This window comes from Papilio machaon, chromosome 1, assembly GCF_912999745.1.
Source record: "Papilio machaon chromosome 1, ilPapMach1.1, whole genome shotgun sequence".
In the NCBI taxonomy this organism is placed as follows: domain Eukaryota; kingdom Metazoa; phylum Arthropoda; class Insecta; order Lepidoptera; family Papilionidae; genus Papilio; species Papilio machaon.
Genome location: NC_059986.1, coordinates 793,071 through 819,576, shown reverse-complemented (window position 1 = coordinate 819,576; position 26,506 = coordinate 793,071). Strand labels below are relative to the sequence as shown.

At 33.5% G+C, this 26,506-nt stretch overlaps 1 protein-coding gene across 4 annotated transcripts in view; it reads left to right on the top strand.

Annotated features, from left to right (window-relative positions):
- Positions 1–26,506, top strand: part of LOC106712801 (nuclear factor of activated T-cells 5) — a 73,340-nt gene that overhangs the window by 16,891 nt on the left and 29,943 nt on the right. The window contains exon 1 of one of the 4 annotated variants that reach the window (XM_014505447.2): positions 15,221–15,256. The exons of the other annotated variants lie outside the window; for them this stretch is intronic. The gene's annotated coding sequence lies outside the window, so the exon portion shown is untranslated. Of the gene's footprint in view, positions 1–15,220; positions 15,257–26,506 lie in introns of those variants that run through there. 4 annotated transcript variants of the gene reach the window in all.

The following is a 26,506-nucleotide window of genomic DNA, read 5'->3' as shown; positions in this document are numbered from 1 at the left end:
CGTAATGCCGCGGAGTAATCTACGGAACGACTGGACCGATTTTTACGCGACGGTTGTGAATGTAACGTGAACTAAAATTAGGTCTTCGGCACACACACTTATCAGACGAAATGCGAAATTGCTTCCACTTAACGCATAACGTCGGTATTTAACCGTTGGACCCGGCTCATTCGTGCACCCAACGAATATTGTTGTTGCGGGATCTACCACTGTTAAAAATATTACATATAATTTGTATAAATACAGTATGTATTTTACTGTTATGTTTTTAATCATCCTGTAGATTTCGAATGCCGTGACAGTTGTATTGATACACATCGTTATCTCTGTTTTGTCATAGAGAATGTAAAGGATGACAATATGTGTCAATACGAGTGTCACTGTATTACAAAGTAACAGTTAGAAGTAAAAAAATAAAAATTTTTAATTTTTACTGCTTCATATATTCAGATCAAATATCGACGCCCCCATCGAATAATCCCATAATGCACTCTTACCTTTTTGCTTTTCCGTCGAATTCGGCATCTAAAGGTCCTATTACACGTTGTGATTTTTTTTTATATTTTTCTTAATGTTAATTACGGAGATAAAAAGTCATTATTGAAACAGATTTTTTTATTTCCGGTATTATAAATTTTCCTTTATAGCACATAGGTGGTAGGGTAACTAAACTTAATAACATATGATATGAAAATAGTCGTTAAAGTATATACAAGATAAATATAATTTGTAGGCTTTATCGTACGTCTGTAAGAGACGGGGTCATTGCACCCGAAGATTGTACTCATATTATATAACGTGACTTTCTTATCATTTACAAATCAATGTTTTCTTTTTTTTTTAAAAAGATATTGAAAAATATCTGTGAATGTATTGTTGTGGTACTTTAATTAAAAAAAAAACTATAACTGTATCTGTTAATCGTAGAAAATCTTTTTTTCATATGAGAAGGAGCAAGCGGGTTAGATAATATACAATTCCCAGAAGCTTTTGCAAGAAAATTATAAATAAGTAGCTATCGCCCGTGACTCCGTCCGCGCGGAATAAAAAAAATCATTATTAGTAGAATATGTGTTCTTCCAGACTATGTTCTACATCTGTGCCAAATTTCATCAAGATTCGTTGATACTGTTCTGGAGATACCTTCAAACATCCATCCATCAATCTAAACTTTCGCATTTATAATATTAGTAAGAAGTAAGATTAAAAAATAATTATGTTTTTTCCCACACAGGAGTACAGATATTCGTAAACATTTTATTTTATTAATAAAATATTATAAAATAATAATTATACTTTTTTTGTCGTGTAATTCAAACACCTATGTAGTGACAACAGTAACTGCGCAGTTGTAAGTTTTTATTGAATATTAGATAAAAGGATTACACGAAAAGATAATGTTATAGGTCATACATTCATTGTTATGTGTGAAAATTGAAATGATTGTTCATATTTTTGTTATAATGACACATTTGTTTTTCACATAACAAATTAAATTTCTTTAATTTTTATTTTGAGTTTTTCTCATGTAAACGATTTTACAAATGCACTGATTGTTTATGTTATAATTATAAAAATACAAACTGTCACCAGCGACTTCGTCCTCGCGGAATAATAAAAAAAAAATATATTATTAGCCTGTGTTCATCCAGACTATGTTCTATATCCATGCAAAATTTCATCCACATCCGTTGACGCGTTCTGGAGATAACTTCAAACACACATCCATCCATCCATCCATCCAGTTTATGGTTAATCGTATCTTTTGACCAAAAACAATGCATTTACCTCCTCCCTCCCCCCGAGATCCGGCGTGAAGTGGAAGTATTTTTTCGCGTTTAATAGGATAAGAATGGGAGCCTAATACTAGTCCTCCCCATTCCCAATAGGATAGTATGGGAAGAGAACATAAAATGAACAAGGAAGATAACGAATAAAAAATAAGGAAATATCGTTTTTCTGTTAGAAAGAAAGAAAGAAGAAAGATAGAAAAAACATTTACTGCCACACAAAAAAAAAATCAAAAAAAGAAAAAACACACACATACAAAGCACAAAGTGTGACAAAAGGGAGCCAGCTCAGCGAAGCAGGGACAGACTAAACCGCCCCTGCGCTGGTTTTCAGCTGGTACCTTTATAAAAAATAATAGTAAGTTGCATGTTAGTATGTGTTTGAATTCGTATGCAGGTCAATGTCCGGTATACAATGATAAGTGGATATTTAATTGTCTGTAGAAAGTTTTACTTATGGAATTATTCGTCATATTAACTTCGATGTAAACAACGAACGCAACACTTCGTGTTACACGCAGGCACGTATACACGCACAAACATGTTATTAGAAGATAACGAAGCCAAGTGGAATTTGACATTTACATAGCTATCGCACGGAATCACCGTTTTTAGGTCTAACATCGTACTCTGGACCCGGTGGGCTTGATACCATTGTTCATTTAACAGTGTGCTACCACTGCACATCTATCCATATATATATATATATATATATATATATATATATATATATATATATATATATATATATATATATATATATATATATATATATATATATATATATATATATATATATATATATATATATATATATATATATATATATATATATATATATTTATATATATATATTCTTATCGCAGGGAAAAAAAGATATGACTGTTTTTTTATATAAATATTACAGTAGTGGAAGCCTGTCGTCGTAAGCATTATTCAGCATACAACCGGTCCCTTGATAAGACGTCGAATTTGAAATTCAATTGAAATATACAATTTGTTACGCGACAAGTGAATAATCACATTTTTTAAATATTTTGTATAATTTTTTATTTGATGAAAAAAACATAATCAACTTCAAGAAGTGTATTGAAATTTATTAACCAGATTGCTTTACAATCTTGTTGGCAAGTGAAAATATTTGTTTTTATGCAACGTAACACAAAATTATGTATTGCATGTGAGCAGGAAAACTTCAAGTAATTGTTTTGCAGCATTACTATTAGGCACTGGGAAAGGCCTATGCCCAGCAGTGGGCAGATAAAGGCTGTTGATGATGATGATTACTATTAACTAAATATTATTGTTTTTGTAAAAGACTATAAAATTGAATTGATCGATATTCATAACCAGTTATTATTATAACTGTCAATTAATTGTTTTCTTTTAGTCCTTTCTTAAATTAAATTTACACTAAGCGAAACTTAATTAGAATTGTAAAAATTAAGAAAACAACTAAATACATACTATAATTATATTCTATTAAATGTTGACTTACTCAAGCGATACCAACGGACTTAATATCATTTCAAAACTTGTTATTTCATTTTTAAACGTCTGATGCTAAAGCGTCGTTCGTTTCACACGAAAGTTTATTAGCATATTTTTGCTTTTTAACAATTAAAATGTAAATCTCGTATAATTGGAAAAACCATCGACGTGAGAAGTGTTCTTCTTGATGTTTTTTTTTTTTGTATATTAAAATATTGTATTTTATTTTAAAGCGAATTAAAAAGTCATGCTTATATAGTTTGGACACGTTGAAAGGAGATAACAATAGAAATCTATAGTGTGGTAGTGGCAGGAAAAGAAGTTAGTTGGGGCCGTTCCAAACGGACATTAGAGTACCCTAAACCGAAATGCATGTATGCATATAAGGCGAGAGATGTGTGTTAGGAACACGCCAAATAGTGGTCCGTGGTCTCTGTCTTCATTATGTGGGGTAGGGGGGTCAATTATTGTTGCACATTGATAATCTAAAACATTGGAATTGAACTTGATATTTAACATAGAGTGCGTAAAATAGTCATCAATGCTTTTAAAATAACGCAATGAAATTAAAAAAAATATATTTACAAGTATCTTATCGCTATTGTACTATTGTAAAGTAAATACCTAACTTCATGACTGATCATTTAATTTGACGTTATTTAATATGGACATGATAATAGAGAGGCATCGCTATTATATATTTCAGTGGTACATATATACAAACATATTACATAATTTTATACTGAAAGTTATTTTTGCAAGTACCGTTTGCAAATAAGTTATAATTTTCATTTCACTATATCACATGCGACCACAACGAGTTTACAAATTAAGTAATAATAATTATGTCATATTTATAATTTTTATCGTATTCCGGTGATAATGAGTATGAATAAATATAATATTATTAAAGGTACATAATAGTATATACTTGTTGTCGTTCACTCTCTAGTGCTATAAAGGTTATCAAGTATATTCAGTTCAGTCTATTTTTATTGTAGACAGTCGCATTATTTTGATACAGAACTTAGAAATATAGATCTTTTATTTAGTTGTCTTATGAAGTTTTTAATTGCATTATATTTACCTTATCATCAATCTTCTCAATGAAACTATGGTTGATAACAGCAAATGTTTGTGTATTGGCCGTTTTAAAAGGTCGCGTATGATACTTCGTCAAAATCCAACAACGTAACCTTGAAACGGCGGGCATAAAAACATGGATATTTCACAATTACTAAATTCGATTCACATATGTTTGAAGACAGAACCGATTCATTTAATTTAACAGACATTTTTAAGCAATTCACCTCACTATGAAGCTAAAATTGATATAATATGTCAAATGTGACCTATCTATACGAAATCTTTGCAAATACGCTTAACAAATCTTTAGATAAATTAACGCTATTTCTGAATTCAACATCTTATTAACATGTTTGTTGAAATGTTTTTACAACGAAATAATCATAACATACTCCAGCTAAAATATCTATGCATCGTAGAGATAGTTGCTAAATATTGCTTGTTTACTACGTTTTATTTTTCTGGCCTCCTTTCCCTTCACCAAGTGACAGTAGGGTATGGTAGATAGTGAGGTGAATGACCGTACTATGTTCTTATACAATAAACATGTTCGTGTTACGTTAGGCGATGTTTTGTGACTCTAAACGTAATCACGTGCCAAAACAAATGCAGAAATATTTTAATTGTTTTGATTGTATAACGTTGTTATTATACACGTATTGCGCTTTCGTAAATTATTTTTCGGTGTTACATATTGTTTGAATCAAGTATAGGACCTATAGCAGTAAATGTCAAACTTATTTCTTTCACCGCCCCCTTTGAAAATAAATTATATTTCAGAGCCCCCTAATTTTTATTCAGCCCTAAAACTTAAAAACCACAATTTCATTACTTTAATTCATTTCAATGCCCCTCATTTTTTGGGCCCCTTATCGCCCCCTCCTAGGTTTCAAAAGCCCCCAAGGGGGCGTTATCGCCCACTTTGGGAAACACTGATCTATAGTATAGCTTCAGCTTTGCCTTACGCGTTCCAATCCAGCATCTGACCTAAGAAACGTTATATACTCAATTTTTCTGTTATTTCAATACAAACATTCCAACAGTTGGTGAAACTGTATATATGTTGGGGTTGTGTATCTGTTTCGATTGCCTTTACTCTTGTATATAACTCAAAAATAGCTATTTTTTCAGGAGAGCCATTTTAGTATCACACAGTCACGTAACTGACAGTAGTTTCCTATTTTAAACTACATCTCATATAAGATATTTTGATCTGAGAAATATTAAAGTCTCGTTTAACAGAGTTCCAAAAAAAATGTGTTACGACCATACGCATTGGGGCCGTTTGCGTGGGAGACATTTTACGTGGCGATCTTGGAATAGTGTAACGATGTTACTACAGATGGCGTCGTGCGGCAAGGTCGGCGCAAACTAAAAATAAATAGGACATTAACACCGTCAACTATTTCTATGCAATTCAAACTGCAAACTACAAACAGAGCATCTTCTCAACGCGCTTATTACAAGAGTCAAGCCATCTCAAGCCCGGTAAATGCCTCTTCAAGGCAAACAGTGACTAATCAGTAAAAAAAAATTACAAGAGTTATGAATTTGGAAACAAAAAAAAGTTGATTCCATCTATAAGGGACAGAGTATTTTTTTTTTAAATATAGTTTAAGTCGTATACGTCAAATTTTGTCCAAAAATGGATTTACTTTTAGATTAAAATATCATTAGTGGTGGGAATACAAAGAGCGAGAAATTGTTGCATTGTTCGCAAATGACATTTAGACCACAAAAACATTCTTTGTCCAGAAATATCTTTGGCTTTGGGCGATTAAGGTCATTTACAACTATGAATTGTAAGCTGTGGAAAAACTTTTTATTCATTACCATCTGAATGCATTCATAGCATATTTATATGGTATAATATACCTACTAGCTGTAGCGCGCGACTTTGTTCGCGCGATTTTAAAAAAATAATAATAAGTGGCTTTGTTCTGTAGTTGTTGTGTGCTTCAGACATATTCTATATCTGTGCCAAATTTCATCAAGATCTGATTAGCCGTTGTGGAGATACCTTCTAACAAACATCTATACATTTGCATTTATAATATTAGTAAAATAACAAAATGCGAATTTACTCCAAAAAGCCTTTCTTAGTTAACTTCTTGTAAACAAGGTAGTTAATTCATTTATGACACAAGATAAGGCCATATATCATCATCACCAGCTCACTATACGTCCTCACTGATGGGCTCGAAGCCTACCCTAAGTTAGGAGTGACGAGGCCATAGTCAACAACGCTAGCCCAGTACGGGTTGGTTAACTTAACACGATGTTTTCCTTCACGGTAAGAACGTCGGATAGATGTACATATATAAATCGAAAAATATATTGGATTCGAACCCAGGACCTGTAGATTACAAGTCAATTGTTTAATACCCGAGCCATTTTGTTTATAAATATATAAAATTTCGTACCTGAAGAATTACATATTCACGTCAAAGTAATCCTAGTTACAACAGATTACCTCATATGAATACAAAAACAATGGATACTGAAAATTGAATGACGTGGCAAAGTATCAAGATACTACTCGTATACTTTCATAGACGAAGTTATCAAAATAATATTCTCTGACATACAATGATGTACAAGTTGGCAATCTGCCAGTAGCAGTATACAAGGAAATCCAGATGGCATATCTTGTTAAATATCTTTACAGTATAAACAGCCTCTGTGATCAGAAATATTATGCAGTATACAATGATACGTCTATTCTGTGCAGTACGTTAATGTGGTATAAATGAAGTAAGCTTAGATATGTTAGTCAAAGAGACAGTGTATCTTTTAGTCTGTGGCCAATGGCGGAATATCGGAGTATCTCAGTAATTGAAATGAATGATCAAAAGTCGTGCCCGGTGTTTACTGCTCAGAAACAAGTTTTAGTGTAGCACCACACCTGTTGGGTTATAGAAAAACCGTGTGACGGTTTATAAAATATTATTATGTTTTTTTTGATTGGTGTAGAAAATATTATTGTTGCATCTAGTTCTTAGTGACATAAATTATTCAATACTTTATCTAATATATAAAATTCTCGTGTCACAGTTTTCGTTCCCGTACTCCTCCGAAACGGCTTGACCGATTCTCATGAAATTTTGTGAGCATATTCAGTAGGTCTGAGAAGCGGCCAACATCTATTTTTCATACCCCCCCCCCCATTTTTTAACTGCGCGCGGACGGAGTCGCGGGCGACAGCTAGTAACTTAATAATAGTGGTATTTAGAAAATTTTACAATACTGTCAAAGAGGGTTGCATGTATGTAAATTCCATTGTGACGGCCTAGAGCCTAAACGGCTGAACCGATTTTGACGAGTGAGGTGTCACTCGTTGCATCTTCTTCCTCTGAGTGTCATAGTGTATTACATAGGCAGGAAACACATATAGTAGGCTTGAGAGATGATATTTTAAAAAGTAAGTGAATTAACCACATTCAATTCTCAATTGCCATAACTTTTTTTTCCATAATTAAATCTTTTTTTCTATTTTTTTGAGTGTATACAAAAATAAAAAAAAATATTACGTACAACATAACAATTTATTTAGCTTAAATTGAAAATTTTTTTTTTTGTTTTAAAATGCAGACAACAGACATCGCTTTTTCGTTCTATTCGTCTAATCGTATTTTCATCAAGGATCATGACTGGATCATTGTCGTGTCAGTTCTTCCTAAACATTACTCGAGGCGCTGCAACGTTTACCTGCAGTGTGGCCTTGGCATGAGGCCGACAGCGGCGTCGCTCGCGCCGTAGTTGCGGTTTACCCGCAATTATTTATAATTAATTTTATGTAATAGTGTTTACTCCATTGCTTTTTGTTCAGTGTTGGAGTGGCCATCGACGCGTGTGGACTTGCGGGATTTTTTATAGCAAGTTTATGGGTTGGTGCTGTGTTTTGTTTGGTGTTATATTACCTGTGCTTGGATTGTAACGTCTCTACGTGGTCTCGTTTCGTAAGAATGTTTTAATAGTATCTTATCTTAGCCATTATCTTGCCACGCTACTGCACAACAATGTTGTCTGCTTGTACAGCTAGTTTGTTTTCCTTGTAAAAGTTAATTTTCAATTCATTCCTTGTGATTGCTTTGACTTTTAAGATACAAGAACTGTCAAGCATTCCCTTCTGTCAAATAAAAAACGAATAATAAGTTCTGAACTTGCTTGTTTGTATGCTCGTTTTGTGTGTTTTTGAGTTAGTAAGCGTTCGTAAAGTCGTTTCATACGATATGCACAAGTGTGCTTGTCATCTTTACCTCAACCCCTGCGAAAAGAAGCAGAATTTATTTAGTATAACGGCGGGTCTATGTCTAGTCCATTTATATGTAATCAAAGCTTGTTATAGATTGAAAAGGACGGCACATGTATGTTTAAATTAGTCGATGTATGTTACTTGATTACATAGTTATGTATTAACTTAAAGTAAATTGCATTTGTAAACACGGAGATAATGAAGGTTGAATGATAGTAAAATAATCGATGAAGATACGGCAAAAACAGAATCTTGTAGCTTTTAAAAAGTCTTTTAAACTAGAAGCGTTTATTTTTATCAATGTTCTTCTTAATATTTTTTAATTAACAGTTTGATGTGAATGTTTGTATGGATGGAGGGATATGTTTGGAGATAACTCCACAACGGCTCCATCATTATCATCTATAACTAACACGACTTTCTTTTATATATCTATATACCTATATATAAAAGAAAGTCGTGTTAGTTACACCATTTATAACTCAAGAACGGCTGAATGGATTTGACTGAAAATTGGTGGGCAGGTAGCTTAGAACCAGGAAACGGACATAGGATAATTTTACCCCGTTTTCTATTTTTTATTCCGCGCGGACGGAGTCGCGGGTAAAAGCTAGTATATATATAAAAGAAAGTCGTGTTAGTTACACTATTTATAACTCAAGAACGGCTGAATCGATTTGACTGAAAATTGGTGGGCAGGTAGCTTAGAACCAGGAAAGGATAATTTTTACCCCGTTTTCTATTTTTTATTCCGCGCGGACGGAGTCGCGGGTAAAAGCTAGTTTATAATATTAGTATGATTTCTTCTTACATTTAAAATCCTCGTGTCACAATGTTAGTTACAATACTCCTACTAAACTACTTGACATATTTTTGTGCAATTTTATATGCATATTCAGTAGGTCTAAGAATCGGCTACTGCCTATGTCATACCCCGGAGTCGCGGATGAAAGCTAGTATTTAGTATATATAAGAAAGGCCATTCTTAATCAAACTGAAGCGCAAAATACATGAACAAGAAATTTGTTTTTCGCCTCATAGTGTTATTAAAGCGTAAGTTAGTTCAATTTATATTATATTTTTAATATTTATGATGTACTAGATATATAATTAACCATTCACCGCGTTGGTTGTCGCAGATTTTTCCAGTCAATGAACGTACTCTGTACATACATAACCGGTTCTAATACGTTACTATTAATTTTAAATTTTAATTTGTTTTGTTGGCAATATGCACGCATTAGACACGTGAAAGCTTCATCATGTTGTTTACTTTTAAATATATTTATTTGTTTAAATTAAAAGTATACTAAAGATATAGCGAAAATTAAACATTGCATTGTAAAAAGACTACGCCATTACCAGATCTTTTAGAAAACAATATAAAAGAAAAAATATAAACAAGTATTTTACTCAATCAAATATAAACAAGATTAGATACTCAGTCGACCGTGAGACTTAGACTTAGACGAAAATTACAAATAACAAACATAATTTACAGACCTAAAAGAGAACAAAAAAGAAAACAACAATTATGATCGTTATATGTAAAAAAGAAAATGAAAAGAAAAACAGCACAAATCCAACAAAAGTACAAAAACTTATTAATATATAGGCAACTCCGTTCTCGGTCCGATGCTCGTTTGCCCCCTTCTCCTATAAAAAAAAAAAACTCCGAGACGACGAAACAAATCCAAATGCAATTTGACAGATGTAGGTTTTTTGATAATGAATTTATCTACCAAAGATTTAAAATATAAACTACTTAATAACCTTCTTTCTAATATGTAACAGTCAACATATATTTTATCTATTCTATCGTAAAACCACAAAATTCAAAACATACGGTTTTCCTAAAATTATTTACGAATACAATGTTGTAAATTATACAGCGTGTAAACAAAATTAGTTCTTAATTTCTTCGTTATAAACACCATATTAGCATGTACAATGTAAATGACTTATAATCTTATTAATTTAATTAAAATAAATTAAGCTAATACGTTTGTCCATTTATCAATCGTAACGTCATACAGCCGAGTGGCTCGTCCAAAACAAACGAATTTCCGAAGAACCTATGATGATATACGATGTTTTGGCCTTGCGGTAGATGTTTGCGAAAATAGACCTAATTAACCGCAAGTTTAATGCAAAATTGTGAATAAATCGCGTGCAACTGATGCTATTAGTCAGACGGTGCGTGGCCCAACTGCCAGCGAAGCGGATTACATATTACGTTATTTATCATTAATTTGTTAAAATCGGTTTGTCCATAATATGACGTCAAAAATAACATTTAAGAGTTTCCTGAAAACGTCAATTAGTAGATTTTTTACATTTCAGTTAATAAATAAACGATTTCGTTTATTATAAATATATTGGAATCACAATATTTGCTTCGTTTGAATGCATGCTCGCTGATAGTGTGCACGCAATATTAGCGGAAATCAGAGGCCGGTTAATGGCGTAAGTGTATCATTGCTAATAAGGCAGTGGTGCATGAACATATCGTCATAAAACGCCAACGTGAACGCCATTTGCTATTCGATGAATATTTCGTAGTATTTGTCACGTGACGCATGCAGTACATCCGGTGTAAATTTCGATGACTTCTTTAAATAATTGTAACTTACAATTTTGCTATTCACAATTATTATTATTGTTTTTTTAAATAAAATGATGAATGTTATTAATTTGTGTTAATTTGAATGTAAAATAAAAAGAATTTTTGATTTCTGTTGTCTGTCGTATGCTTATATGCATACGATGCATTGTTTGGAATAATGTTCCTCTTTAATAGAGGTTGCCACCTTAAAATAATAAAAGTAAAAAGACCTGTCCAGTGACACCTCGAATACTAAATAAACATTTTTTTAATTATTATATTATTATTTGTTAGACTACCAGATAAAGAAGTTCGAGTCGTCCAGGTATTATTCTCAAAGGGCCATTAGTATGTAATTATTCCGATTTTATGATTCTACAAAGATAAAATCTTAAGTTATACGTCTCCTAAATTAATGACGTCGTTTGTAATGTGAATAGACTGGAATACATTTTGTTAAAGTTATCTATCTTAAGAGTAATAGCTACTTTTAATATAACTATCTCTGATGATAAATTAACTGCTTAGTTATTTAGAATACTGCTTGAAAGTAAAGAGAGTTTTTATTAGCTGTTTTATTAGAAAAATATAATTGACAATTATTCCGTCTCTTATTCTCCGTACTAAATATTCCTGTGTCCTGTTCTGTCCTGTATCAAGGGGAATATCTAGTGAAATTTCTTTCATTAATTTAGGAGTGTCGAAATTAGTCATTATCGCTGTCTATAAAGCTCGACCTTTACATCTTACTAATTTTATAAATGCGAATGTTTTTTTTTTTTTGTATTGAAAAATCTAGCGCTTGACCACGATCCCACCCGAAGTAATGATGTGGTCTAGAGATGGTACGCGCTAGCTTTGCAAATGCCCATTCACTCTACTCTTGAAGGCCCCCACGTCGTACTTGGACGGAAAAACTGACGCCGGCAACTTATTCCAATCCTTTGCAGTATAGATGGAGTATAGAGAGAGATAGAGTATAGGTGCAGTTTAGATGGATGGATGAATGTATGTTTGTTAGAAGGTGTCTCCGGAACGGCTCAACTGATCTAATAAAATTTGGCACAGATGTTTAACATAACATTGAATCATTTATAGAGTTGCTGGCGACAGCTATAATAAAATAAATATGAAATAACGAGAGTGGAAGAACTATAACGATCTTTTCATTAATTCCGCAAGGGACTACATCGATACACGTGTATTCGTTCAATAAGATCAGCTCCATTAGTTCTCTCTCGTAATTACTTAATCAACACCACAAGTTGACGCAAACACGTGGATTTTCTTATTAACTTGTCACCATTTGCCTCATTACGTATCGTATTAGAAATCGTATAATGTTTCAAGCGGTTATTATACGGATTAATCCCACAACACCATCTCCTTTTTCGCTATGCCACTCTATGTAGGCTCTACATAAGAGGTTTTCGTCTTGCAAATAGATTTTTCGTTCGTTATTTCAGTCGTCGCTCCCATCTTAATTTTATCATCTTTTACGCAATTCATCTCTTTGACATACCTCACCAAAGTAATTTTTAAAGCTTTCCTTTTAACATGTTATCCTCACTAATAGCGCGAATAAAAATGGCGCAGTAGCTGGCATGTCTGTTACTGTCACTGGTGCAATGCGGATACTTACAAGTTACTTGTATGCCTGTTCGTTCCAAGATATATACATTTGAAAACAAACGAAGTTCGTTTTCGTAACCCCCTCGACCCTTACCTCCACTTTCATGCCTGTAACTGTCACAAAAATATGTGCCATCTACTAACATGCCAGCTACAGGCATGCCAGTTAGCGTTTACTCATGCCTATAGCTCGCACGTGCAAGTAGCTTGCATGCAAGTGTGCCTCCTACATGCATGTGTAATTAGTTGTAATTTAATGAATTATAAATTTGAACGAAATGTCATTTGAATGGTCTTTTTTATTTAAAATTATTTCATTAACCTAATCAATATAAATAAATAATTTAACATTCGATGTTAATGTACACAGTATCTATTGTATCCAGTCAATTAACTTAAAGGTGAATATACACTAGAGCATTTTCTCAAGCATTTCTATGTAATGTTACGTTCTTTCGAATGGTATATGGGTAAAAGCATAGTTTCCAAAGCACGTCTGGTTCGTGAAAGTGTGATACACTAGAACATATCATAGAGCGGCTTGTTGTTTTGTTACAAGTTCTAGTCTATACCCACCTTAACATTAACAAGTACATATTCAGAGATTTAAATCGCGGCGTCGTCTTTCGGCCGTGTGGAGTGGCTCACGACTATTGTTGCTTTCTGTCGCGCAATATGGCATTAGTATATTGAATTAATTATTTATTTTAGAAGTAGCTCAAATGTCGATTGGACATTTCTCAGTCAGTGTTCGAACAAAAATTAGACTACAAAAGGACCCCTTTAAAATAATATCGGTGAAAAATGTATCGTAAAAATACATATCGAGGGGTGAAAGGCTATTTGTTGAAGCGACATTTTTTGCGATATTGACTTATATATATATATTCAGAATCCGGAAATTTTTCTGATTCTGAATATATATAAGTCAATTAGCTGTCGACCGCGACTTCGTCCGCGCGCAATTAAAAAAAAATAATGGGGGGGGGGGGGGTTTATGAAAAATAGATGTTGACCGATTCTCAGACCTACTGAATATGCTCACAAAATTTCCTAAGAATCGGTCAAGCCGTTTCGGAGGAGTACGGTGACGAAAACTGTGACACGAGAATTTTATATATTAGATATCGCAAAAAATGTCGCTTAAAACAAATAGCCTTTCACCCCTCGATATATACACTCGTTTAATACAATAACAAACATATTGTCAAACGGGTAAAAACATTCTCAATTTTGCTAAATAAAAGAAGGGATATTCATCCGATAAGTTGTATAGGTCATTGTCATTGTAGATGATTAATTTATTCATAGTAATTTATTTTTAACGTTTTTTTTGTATCTATGTATATATTTGCATGTTATTTATCCATCAGCTCTCTTGTTAATCCTTTGTGTCGTAAAAGTAAATTGGAGTTTCATGTAAATTTTATAGATAACAGATTAAATTGGGATTATTAAATAATATAAAAAGATAACGTCTCTTCAAACGTTTTTGACGATGTACTCGGACTGTTGAGTTTTTACTGCAGAGCGTCGGTGGCTCAGAGGTTAACCACTTGACCAGTAATCTACAGGTCCGAGGTTCATACCCCACCATGTACTAATATATTTTTCTATTAACACATGTACATTTATCTGAAATTCTTACGGTGAGGCATCAGGCGTACGACAGGTAGCATATCTATCGATAGTTGTACAGTCTTGCGCTTTTTAATCGATTGTATTGTATAATGTCTTTCCAACCAGTCAACTTATTTCCAGTGTGTTTATTATTTCTAGTTATTTTTTATATATTTCATTATTGTAAAATATCGGTTACAACATAAGAAAAAATATTAATATCTTGCCAATAGCCTTACAACAACAAAAATGTACGACCGGTGGCTTATAAGTTATTTGGACCTGTTCTGATATGGTCAAGTATTAATTAACTGGTTACAATCATTTTGTTCTCGACTCGAAGCCACCTTGAGACTTCCATGAATAACCGTATTTAACCGGCTCGATCATTTTAATTGCTAATTTATAACTAACTAGCTGTCGCCTGCGATTTCGTCCGCGCGGATTCAAAAAAAAAACGTAATTAGTAGCCTATGTTTTCTTCCGGACTATGTTCTATATCTACGCCAAATTTCATCAAGATCCGTTAAGCCGCTCCGGAGATACCTTCAAACAAACATCCATCCATCCATCCATCTAAACATTCGCATTTATAATATTAGTAAGATTAGTAATATATAAATATATATTATACGTAGTTATGTTTCTGGAAAAAAAATAATGGTTATTTTGGATAGAAATATTAATTAGGTTTATTTTTTCAGGTAAATTTTTGGAAAAATCTCTAAGAACGGATTCAAAACATAGGTACTGTTGGCAGTCACTTGTATATTAATGGTAATGTACATTTCATATTTTTTGTTTTTTTTTTACTTTTTTATATCCCATGCAATGAAACATATAATTTTTTTCATTATTTGTATTATGTTATTTAAAGTATAAATCATTCGATATTTATAATTATCATTGTTAATTATTCAAAATATACAATACAGAATTATGTTACGTACTCGTGTGAAAGTTACATATTTATTTTTACACATGCATATATAAAATATAGCAAAGTTACGATATGATAACAGCATATGCGTTCGTATTTTTTATATATTCTAAAATTAATAATAACATTTTAACTTCTAATGTAATTTTCTACTTGGTACTTAATCTGAGTATTTAACCGTACAGTTTCACTGCCGAAATACTTGCATATTTAAAAAAAATCGCTGTCTCTGTTTTTTTCGAAGGTAAAATTTTATACAAGTTTTTGGCAGTAGAACTTGGTTTTTTCATTCACAGCTCATTGTCTGTGGAATTCTAAGACCAGAATCTCCGTTTAAAACATATTGTTATCTCTCTTTTGTCAAAGATAATGACAGATATGACGATCTGTTTTATACAGAGATTATTGTCTCAGAAACCAACGGTATGTTGTTACAAATCGTTTTGTAAGAGGCAGTATAAAATTTTGTAATGTTTTGATACATAATAATTTGTGTATATTTGATGAAATAAATATTGTGAAACATTTAAGACGCGAAGGCTTCAGTGGCAATGGCAACTCATGTATGGAAAGGGTGCCATTGACGTTCTGCCACCCTCGTTCACCTTCGAGCGCACTCGGAAAACCCCAAGCCGACGTTGTACAATGTAATCTCAACTCAAATTGATTGAAGCTAAGGTTTAATTTGTAATGCTACGTAATTGGAGCATCGTTTGTAAGTCTCAATTAGACGTAAGTGTGATTGTGTTAGGGTTTTGACCCATTAGTAACAAATACATTTATAATTTAATAACTAACAGTGTGTTTCTGAGATCAAAATATCCTTTTAAAAAAATATTGTTATCTCTGTTTTGTCAAAGATAATGACAAGTATGACGATATGTTTTATACAGAGATTTTGGTTTCAGAAACCAACGGTAAGAAACTTCTGCAATTGATGTTGAATTTAGTGATCATCCATCAATAACAGCGTACAATATTTTATCATTGTAAAGGGCATGCGTCATTACAACCTATTTGTGTCTTCTCGCAGCTTTCATACATTCATCAACAATGAATGCTCCATATATATATCATATTAAAACTGTCTTGAAATCCTAACTATAGTGAAAAGAAAAGGAGGTTTTGATACTTCATATTATAAGCTTATGATTTATAGAAATAATATTTTCTTTTAGAAAGTGATGTCTAAGATACGAAAATCAATTTGCTTGTTAACACCTCGTAAGTACAATGTGTCGACACCCTAAGATTGAGATGTTTCTTTATCAAGTTATAATTAATATCTTTAATTTGCAATACATTTACAATTAAAAAACAATTACATTTTCACGGAGTAGTTTTTATTCCGATTCTATTTCCAGATTAAAAATATTATTTAATGCTTTAAAATAAAACGCACAATTTTTGTCTCTCCTATCTGAAACAATTTAGAAAACTATTTAACAGTTTATACCTTTATAAGACTGAAACCATAGACTTATTAACAACAGACATGTTTCTATCCTCACAACTCACGCCTGTAACCCAGAGGAATAGGCAGAGATCACGGACTTCCATTTGGTGTGGACAAATAAACCTCCGCAATCCACTTTCCGCCATTTCGGGAGACGGAACGTGACGGGTGGAGAGCCGCGTCGCCGTTTTTTTCTCCCGGGAATTCACACATATGTGCGGGTTGCATCACGATGTTTTCCTTCACTGTACGAACGTCGGATAAATGTACATATGTAAATCGAAAAACACATTAGTAGGTACATGGCGGGATTCGAACCCAAGATCCGCAGATTGCAAGTCAAGTGATTAACCCCTGAGCCACCGACGCTCTTGTCTTTGTATCCCCAATTTAAACATTAAAACAGTAAATGACATCGTTAGCCAGTCATATGAATATATAAAATTTCTCATTCCCATTGAATTCGACAATATATTTATCACTTTGTAACATTTACATATTATAATAGGTTCTTTGGTATATAAAGTAGCTAATTTGGTATCGACATTGAATTAATTCTTGACTCTATATTAACGTGTTTTAAAGAGATTAGTGACAAAATATATAATCACTAGCTGTTGTCCGCTACTTCGTCCACGCGGAATAAAAAAAAACATAGTGAATAGTATAAGTTTTGTTCCAGACTATGTTCTACATCTGTGTCAAATTTTGTCAAGATCCTTTGAGCTGTCCGGAGATACCTTCAAACAAACATCCGTCCATCCATCAATCCTTCTAAACATTCGTATTTATAATATTATTATTTATAAATGTTCTTAAAAGTGACTTACATGTATATATTTTTTAGTTTTATAACTTTTTCAAATACTATTAGCGTTAATTTTTTACGAGTTTTAAAATTAAATAATTATACGCGAATAACTTCCTTGAAGTTTGGCATTCAAGAACGTAAACTAAAAAGCGAGGCCTGGCGCAAGGGCACCAAATTCTTAACCTAGCATACTATTATTTTTATTGGACCAGCGGACAGTACTATTTGTGGTTTGACCGGCCTCTATGTTGCCTATGTCGCACATTACACCTCTTTGCTTCTCCAAATATACGCAATCACACGAAAATCAATCTTAACAGAAACAGTTAAAGTTTATTATGTTGTCTTTATTGCCCAGATTTTATTTATTCCACAAGAAATATAATATGCTGAATATTTCAGAGAAAAAAAAATAATTTTCACGCAAACCAGTTCTCACCGGTTCTCAGAATTTATGAATAACATTATAGAACATTGGACTTTATGATTTGGTGATAAGGTTGTTTATTTTTTTCTAAAGATGGATTTATGAATTTAGATGTTTTTAAAACGTTAATGTTTTATTCTCTGAAATAAAATGTTTGCGTAATTAAAATATTGTATTTAATTTCATGCATATCACGTCAGTCGCATTTTAAATAATTACTTACAAAAAAATAAATAATGTATTCACTAAAAGTTAAAATATTTTGTCAATATTTCTTTATAATATACGTTAAAATTTTAAAACGTAAATTTAATCGATAAAACAAACTAAATGTGTAATGTATAAGAACATAACTAAGTACCTACGCCATTGAAAATATTACACCAAAAAGTAATATATCAAATTAAAAAAAATAATATATTATATACTAGCTACAAAGAAACATATACTATTAAACAAATATTAGGAAAAATCTGTGCTTTAGGAGGGGAAGTCTTGTCATAACTATCTAAAAGATTGTAAACACAGAAAATCATATGAAATTAAATTTACATTACACCTCACTAATTAATTTCACAAAAACTGACACAGGGCGCTATAAAAGGCAATTTAACATTTAAAAACAGCAGCAGTACCGGTGTGAGCCGGTTCTGTTGCGGTCACGTGCGCGGACTCGTGTTTTTTATTTTTATTTGTTTGAATGAGTTTACATATTTAAAATTCATATAAACAAAATTATTTTTTTAAATTCTAATCTCAAAGGTTTGATTGGTAGAGTAAATATTATTTTTGTTCACGTGAGACTTAGTATGAGATATCAAAGCGATGTTTTATTTTTTTAACAGACTTGAACTAGCGCATTATTTTTTGTCATTTTATTTTTTATATGTACCTAAATCATAAAGTGACACTACGAGACCAATCATAAGCTTACCATTTAAAAGTTATGCGAAAAATAGACTACGCAAGACTTGTTGATACAACGCACCTTACTATTATTAAAAAAATACTATCCAGGCATTGTATTAAGGCTTTGGATTGGAACAAAATATACAGGGTGTCCGGGAAAGATGTATACAACAGATTCCTTGATCTAAAAATGAAGATTTAACCCCCTCTATTGTGCGTAGTTTAGGCGCTAGAGGCCTCCAAAGTTTACATTTCTTAGAATATTTTGAAAATTCTTTAATAGATATTAATCATGTTTAAACCGTAGATTTTGTTTGTTAAACTTATATATTAATACAGCATTTTTTATGTCTTCTCTCGATTCTTGTAACCAGTTACAAAAAGAGCTGGTATTTGCGTCATAGTTAGCCTTTCCGCATTTAATATAATACTATGCAAACTGGTTAAATTGAATTGCTATATATGTATGTATGTATTGTTGTATATCCTATTCATTGGTAGGATTGAAAATTGATAGGCTTATTTAAGTAAGAATTGTTTCCCATTCATACACTTGGAGTTGGCGTTAAGATAAAATTAACTTACTTTTTCAAAATCTATACATCTAATTAAAATTGGAGTGGCTGTATGTAATATCGAAAAAAAATCTTATTTCGTACACATGATGTAAAATGATAAACCAATTTAAAAAATTTATGTCTCTCTGTACGCAAAATACGCGTCAGCCGTGAAGTTGCGGAAATCGAGCCTTTACAACTAACTATGTCTCTCTGTTAGTCTGTTTGCAAGGCCGCGTTTTTTACGGATAATGTCCGGAACGGCTGGACTGATTATGACGGGACTTTAACGGGAAGGTAGCTGATGACAGCAGGCATATTATAGGCTACTTTTTGTTAATTCTGCACTGATGAAGTCGCGGACGACCGCTACGATTCAATAAATCTTCATAGACTATATAAATTGCCATATAAATAATGAAGAAATAATCATAAATTTTTTTTAATGTAAGAAAACTATTTAATACCGATTGAAAGAAAGAATCGATAAATTGTTAATCTTGTCAAGGGAAAGTAGGAAAACAATCCTATAAGGTTTATTCCACAGACCACGCTAAAAATAGCTCGTAAGACAGGGCGAGGCGAGGCGAGGCAACAGGGTATGGAGAAACTATGTGTACTTTCTTAAAACTAGACTAGATCGCATATATGTCACCGACAAATCGCGAATCCTGTCCGATTGCAATGTGTCTAGGTGTGTAGAGTCGTAAATTTACAATCAAATCGGTAATAGTAAATTAAAATGGGTGGGATTCGCGCTTTGCCGATGACATTCTTATCGTAATACAGATTTTTTTTTTTTAATTAATTACTGCTTTTGAAAAGCTTTTGGTTGGTCACTAACAGTAAAATTCTTGATTAGGGTTCTGCAACCATTTTTTCTCTTAATAAATTAATTTAAATTTTATTTTTATTTATCTTCAAAATAGAATACTTGTGATTTGAAAAAGGAATTATAAAGATATATATTTTTCCATTTCAATTTAAAAGGTTTCGACGCTCCGACTACGACATTATTGTGGGGATTTCTGATGACGCGTGTGGCTGTACGTCGGGGGTACTGTCCACACGCTCATAACGAGTGCAACGACCCTACTGCGATACATAACGCATCGTTTGCTATGACCACTTACAAGTTGTATGCAGTATATACAAAATTCACTCTTATAGTGATTGCATTGTGAGTTATATTTGCATGTGATCAAGTTGATTAGATTGTTTGAAAGGCGTCGCTTAAAGAGTCGCCTCCTATGATTGCTGTCCTCGATCAATCTTGTACTACGTATTTTATCTATTATTTATGTAAATTTCAGGGTTTTACTGATGTACAAGAAAGTAATGAGATGGGTAAATAGGGAATAATAAATATGTATTAGAAAATCTAATATATAAAATTCTCGTGTCACAGTTTTCGTCACCGTACTCCTCCGAAACGGCTTGACTGATTCCCATGAAATTTTGTGAGCATATTCAGTAGGTCTGAGAATCGGCCAACATATATTTTTCATTTTTTTTTTTAACTGCGCGCGGACGGAGTCGCGGGCGACAGCTAGTCTTATATATAAAATTCTCGTGTCACAATGTTAGTTACCATACTCCTTCTAAACGGCTAGACCGATTTTTATGTAATTTATATACATATTCAATAGGTCTGAGAATCGGCTAATCTATTATCTATTAATATCGCTATCGATTAATATCGCTAATCGATTATCTATTTTTCATACCCCTTTTGAAAGTTTTTTAATTGCGCGCGGACGGAGTCGCGGGCGACAGCTAGTATATATATATATATATATATATACACAAGTAGAGGAATACGAAAAATGGATGGATTGTGTGAAGGAAGATATGCATAAGAAGGGAGCTAATTCAGATAATATGACGCCTGGTAGAAATGTATGGAAAATGTATGTACCACTACTGTGCGGAATTCCGTAGGAATAAGGGAAGATGTTGATCGTTGGTTTCTTGCCCCAATACCATTCTTCCCAATGCCATCCCACTCTTTCTCATTGAATAAATTAAGATAATATGTTTCATGTAAGTGCTTCGTCAGTGTAAACCCACGGCAACAGTCGACAACAATCAAATTTTAATTATGAACGTAAATTAAATCTTCCTTACACGTTGATTAAATTAATGTGATAAACGCAATTCATGATATAACTCCTGTCCCTTGTTTCACGATATCCCCCGGCAACAAGTAGGGGTGTAAGGGAAAAGGGGGTGGCTCGAGGTAGAGGGAGACAGGGCCCGGAAGTACTCCGCCACTTTAATATATTGCTTAACAAATAAATTAAATTATATCTTTCTTTCTGACTTTAATTTGAAGTGTCAAAAACGATTTTACTATATACTAACTGTTTCCCGCGACTTCGTCCGCGTGGACTTAAAAAATTCGTAACTTTGATCCCTTACTTTAGACCTTTATACGATGAATTATTTATTTTCTGAATCGAATAGATTTTCCTTACAAAAAATATAATATCGTATCCCTTTCTTAAGTTCTTTCCAAGCCTACTTTAAGGGACATATGTAAATTATCTCGTTGCTAAGACTACTTTTTAGCCGACTTCAAAAAGAAGGAGGTTATCAATTCGACTGTATTTTAAAACTCCGCCCCTGGTGGTCCGATTTTGATAAAAAATATTTTAATCGAAAGGAAGTGCTTGCAGATGGGTCCCATTTTTTTTTAATGTATTGTATATTTTCTTCTTACATTTTATTGGGGTTACATTCGTTGTTAACTTATATGTACTGTGTGAAAGTGGATATTCGTAAGAAGGGAGTGAATTCAGACATGACGGCTGATAGAGATATTTGGAAGAGTATAGGATACACACAGTGCCATCATAATCTTCTTATATATAAAATTCTCGTGTCACGGGGTTCGAACTTGAACTCCTCCGAAACGGCTTGACCGATTCTCATGAAATTTTGTGAGCATATTGAGTAGGTCTGAGAATCGGTCAACATCTATTTTTCATACCCCTATTAAGTTTTTTTGAACTGCGCGCGGACGGAGTCGCGGGCGACAGCTAGTTAATTTATAAAAATCGCTAATAACTTTTTTTTTCAATCGATAACTAGCATTTGTTTACAAGATAACGTTATTTAATGTAAGATAAATGTTGATCGGTTTCCTCGCATACATCGATAAAAACACGATATCTCGATATCTCGTTAAAAATCGATGTCTAGCGGAGTATCGCGTGACGTTAAAGGGTCGTTGCACCCACACTGCATTGGTTGCGATTCATCTTTGATTCAAATATACTGATAACACTACGTATACACTTTAAAATACATTGATAATGAGTCGAGAGTGATAAGATTGATTGATCAAAATGATATATATATATCGTTGTTTTTTTTTTTGTGTCGGGGGAAAATCTTCAAAAGATACCCTGACCTAGGGGGAAAACAATTATGTGATATTCACTCAACATACCCCTTCAGTGGCCATCCTTAAGAGCTACTACTCCCGGGATCTCCAACCTATTATCACACCAGTCTAAACTCACAATGTTATTTGCTAAAACTTGTTTCACTTGTTTAAATGACATTTATAACAATGTGTCCTGTAAATTCCTTTTATCTTTCACTGTTATTGGTCTCGTTGATTTCGTGATAGCAAAAAGATTAAGTTTGAGAAAATTTGTTAAGCGAAAGTCTCTCGTAGTTAATATGTTAAAAGCAAATTGTATAGAACCGGCCTACGGAAAATGTTTTCCACCAGAAGGGACCAGTTTGTCGCCACTCGCCAGCAGCTAAGCATAAATAATTATATTGCTTTCTAATGTCCCATTAATGTAAAGTAACTTGTTAAGTTACTACGACATTGCTACTTTGACTAGAAATTTTTCTTATTCTAATGACAGATTTAACCGACCTTTACTAAAGCTTTAATTCCTATTCTCGCTGTGCAATATGTATTAAAATTATAATAAAAAAACTTGAGAGGTGTCAAGGGACACCCGGATGGAACGAAGTTCCTATGAATTTTCGTTATATATTGTCACGTCGTTGCCATGGTTACTATAGCAAAAAGTGTCGTGACAACTTTTCGTAAGAATTTTTTCCGTCTAGCCCCCTTTCACAACGCGCGATAAGCAACTTCGTTCCAAAAAGATTGGTGGATTTGTCGTTGTTTTCTGACACCAAAATCTCTTTATAAAACATATCGTAATCCCTTGCATCTTTGACAAAACAGATATAACAATATGTTGTAAAGAGTGATTTTTGTCTCAGAAACCTACGGTTATTGATTGACGCGTGCCAGAAATAGAAAGAAATAAAAGAGCTTAAGAAATAAAAAGGTCGTTTAAACCGATTCAATTTAAAGTGGGAGCAGGACAGAAAGACGAGTAAAACATGGTCATACCACAAATTCATTTTGAAAATACCAACGTAACAATTTTGTAGTGCTCTGCAGTGGAAATCCACACTTAGTCTGTCACAGCGCATACTATGTTCGTCGCAGCTTACGTCATAAAGTGGATATAAGAATTTATAAGTGTTGTTATAACTTTAAGTACAACGATACTAAATAAATGCATGCTTCTACGTCAGTATATGATTGACTAGATAAGTTAAATAAATCTACGTGTATCACTATTATAATTTATTTAATACCTAGAACAGTATTTGCAACGTCATAATACGCTTTTTATTTTATACTAGCTATTCGCACCAGCTTCGATAACTAAAATAATATGAATATAGGTACCTACAACAGTAGGCTGCGATGGTATGGTCACATAAGGAGGAGGCCGCCGGACTACGTCGGTAATTTAGCACTACATCTTTCCCTTCCCGGACGCAGATCCAGAGGCAGACCCAAAACTAGATGGAAAGATGTAGTATTAAAAGACATGAGTGAGTGCCAAGTCTCAGATGAAGATGTCGAGGACAGGGCGAGGTGGAGGAAACTGATTGGAAAAGCCGACCCCACCACCATGTGGGATACGAGCTAGGCAGAGAGAGAGAGATAGGCACCTACAACAATAACGGCTACCTGTTGATGAAAGTTTTATCATTGGTTGATTAGAGATAGAGTTTATCTGAGACTAGGAATCTTATCTAATATAGTATAATATATGCGAGGTATCCTTGTTAAATATAGAAACATGGGTTTGGCCAACACGTAGAAAATAACAGAACAAACATGATCCCTCAGTAGTGGTCGTATTCGAAATGTGCAAACATGTCGTAGTCGTAGAGTATCGACGTTTATCGCTGAAGGGTCCCGGGTTCAACAGTCGACGGACGGCAAATTGCAACGGCCCAGATCGCGTGTACGTCACGTGATCCTCCTCCCCACCTCCTGTCTACCTCCATTTATACCTCCCCAGACATATGGGCGAGTGACGGACTGATATGTCACATAAACTACCTACCCTATATTTGTATGATCATTTTAGATTTAAGACCAGACCGGCGGTCTCAATTGAATACGATACGATATATAGTTTGGTCCAATTAGGCTGTTTGTTATGGCTACTTCAAAGACTCTATAAAATATGAAGTCATGGTCACCCTAGTACAGGGAATGATCACAATGTCTCGATCAGACTTAAAGTTATTGCTAATTTCACACTAGCGCAGGAAAGTAAGGTCGAACAGTGCGTACTTCTATTGTTTAAATGACAATCACTTCCAATTACTTCGATTTCACGCCTATCTTCTGTGTGACCGTGGTATTGCACTGGGCAAGCGAACCACTCGTGCCAACTAAAGCTGGCTCTAGTTATTTCGAACTTCTACCCTCATGTGAAACAAGCATAACTTTCGTATTCGCTTTAACAGCCGCTTGTAATGAACTCGAGCAGTAAAACACTCGTAAATCGACTCCCGATGTTTGCTTATGTTTTATTGCCTCATTATCATTCCTACGCCCGTCTTAGTATTCACATAGCTTCATGTCATACGATATTTATATTTATGATGTTTAAGATAATGACATTAATCACTTTAAGTTATTATTGGATAGTAAAATTCATTAAAAGTAGCGAGCAGGGCAGCATCCTGAGTTTAGGCACGCACGGGCGCCTGGGTGCCCCCTAGGAGGCCTGCCAGCCAATAGAGTTTCTACTTTAGGAGCGGCAGACTGCTTTCTGGTACCCTGCTCATGGTTAAGACGGACCTGTTTGCGGTGTAAAGATAATTTAGTATCTTTGTTCTTATTACAATGTTGTTGCAACTTCCTAGTTGCTTAATAATTGCCTCATAAATTATGTTGAAAAGAACCAGTACGATCTAATTTGAGCGTCGTGTTATCACTTACCAAGTCATAATGGACTGACAATGTAAACATTATGATGTGATAAGAGCTCGCGAAACACAGCTGATCGTCTCCGTCAACTCGTCAAGTTATAAACTTGGTTTATTTATATCGATTTGTCTAGTAACTCGAACTTTTGTATCCCCTTTACTCTTCACACTTCACAGAATAATTAATTATGACAGAATGATTAATCCAAACCCTTTCTTGGTATAGCATGTGTATACCAATAAATTTTTGATAAAAAAAAAACTTTCGCGTTTATTAAATTAGTAGGCAATTTGTGATAAAGATTTATATATTACTAGCTTTTACCCGCGACTCCGTCCGCGCGGAATAAAAAAAAATAGAAAACGGGGTAAAAATTATCCTATGTCCTATTCCTGGTTCTAAGCTACCTGCACACCAATTTTCAGTCAAATCGATTCAGCCGTTCTTGAGTTATAAATGGTGTAACTAACACAACTTTCTTTTATATATATAGATAACTAGCTTTTACCCGCGACTTTGTCCGCGCAGAATAAAAAAAAAAGAAAACGGGGTAAAAGTTATCCTATGTCCTTTTCCTGGTTCTAAGCTACCTGCCCACCAATTTTCAGTCAAATCGATTCAGCCGTTCTTGAGTTATAAATGGTGTAACT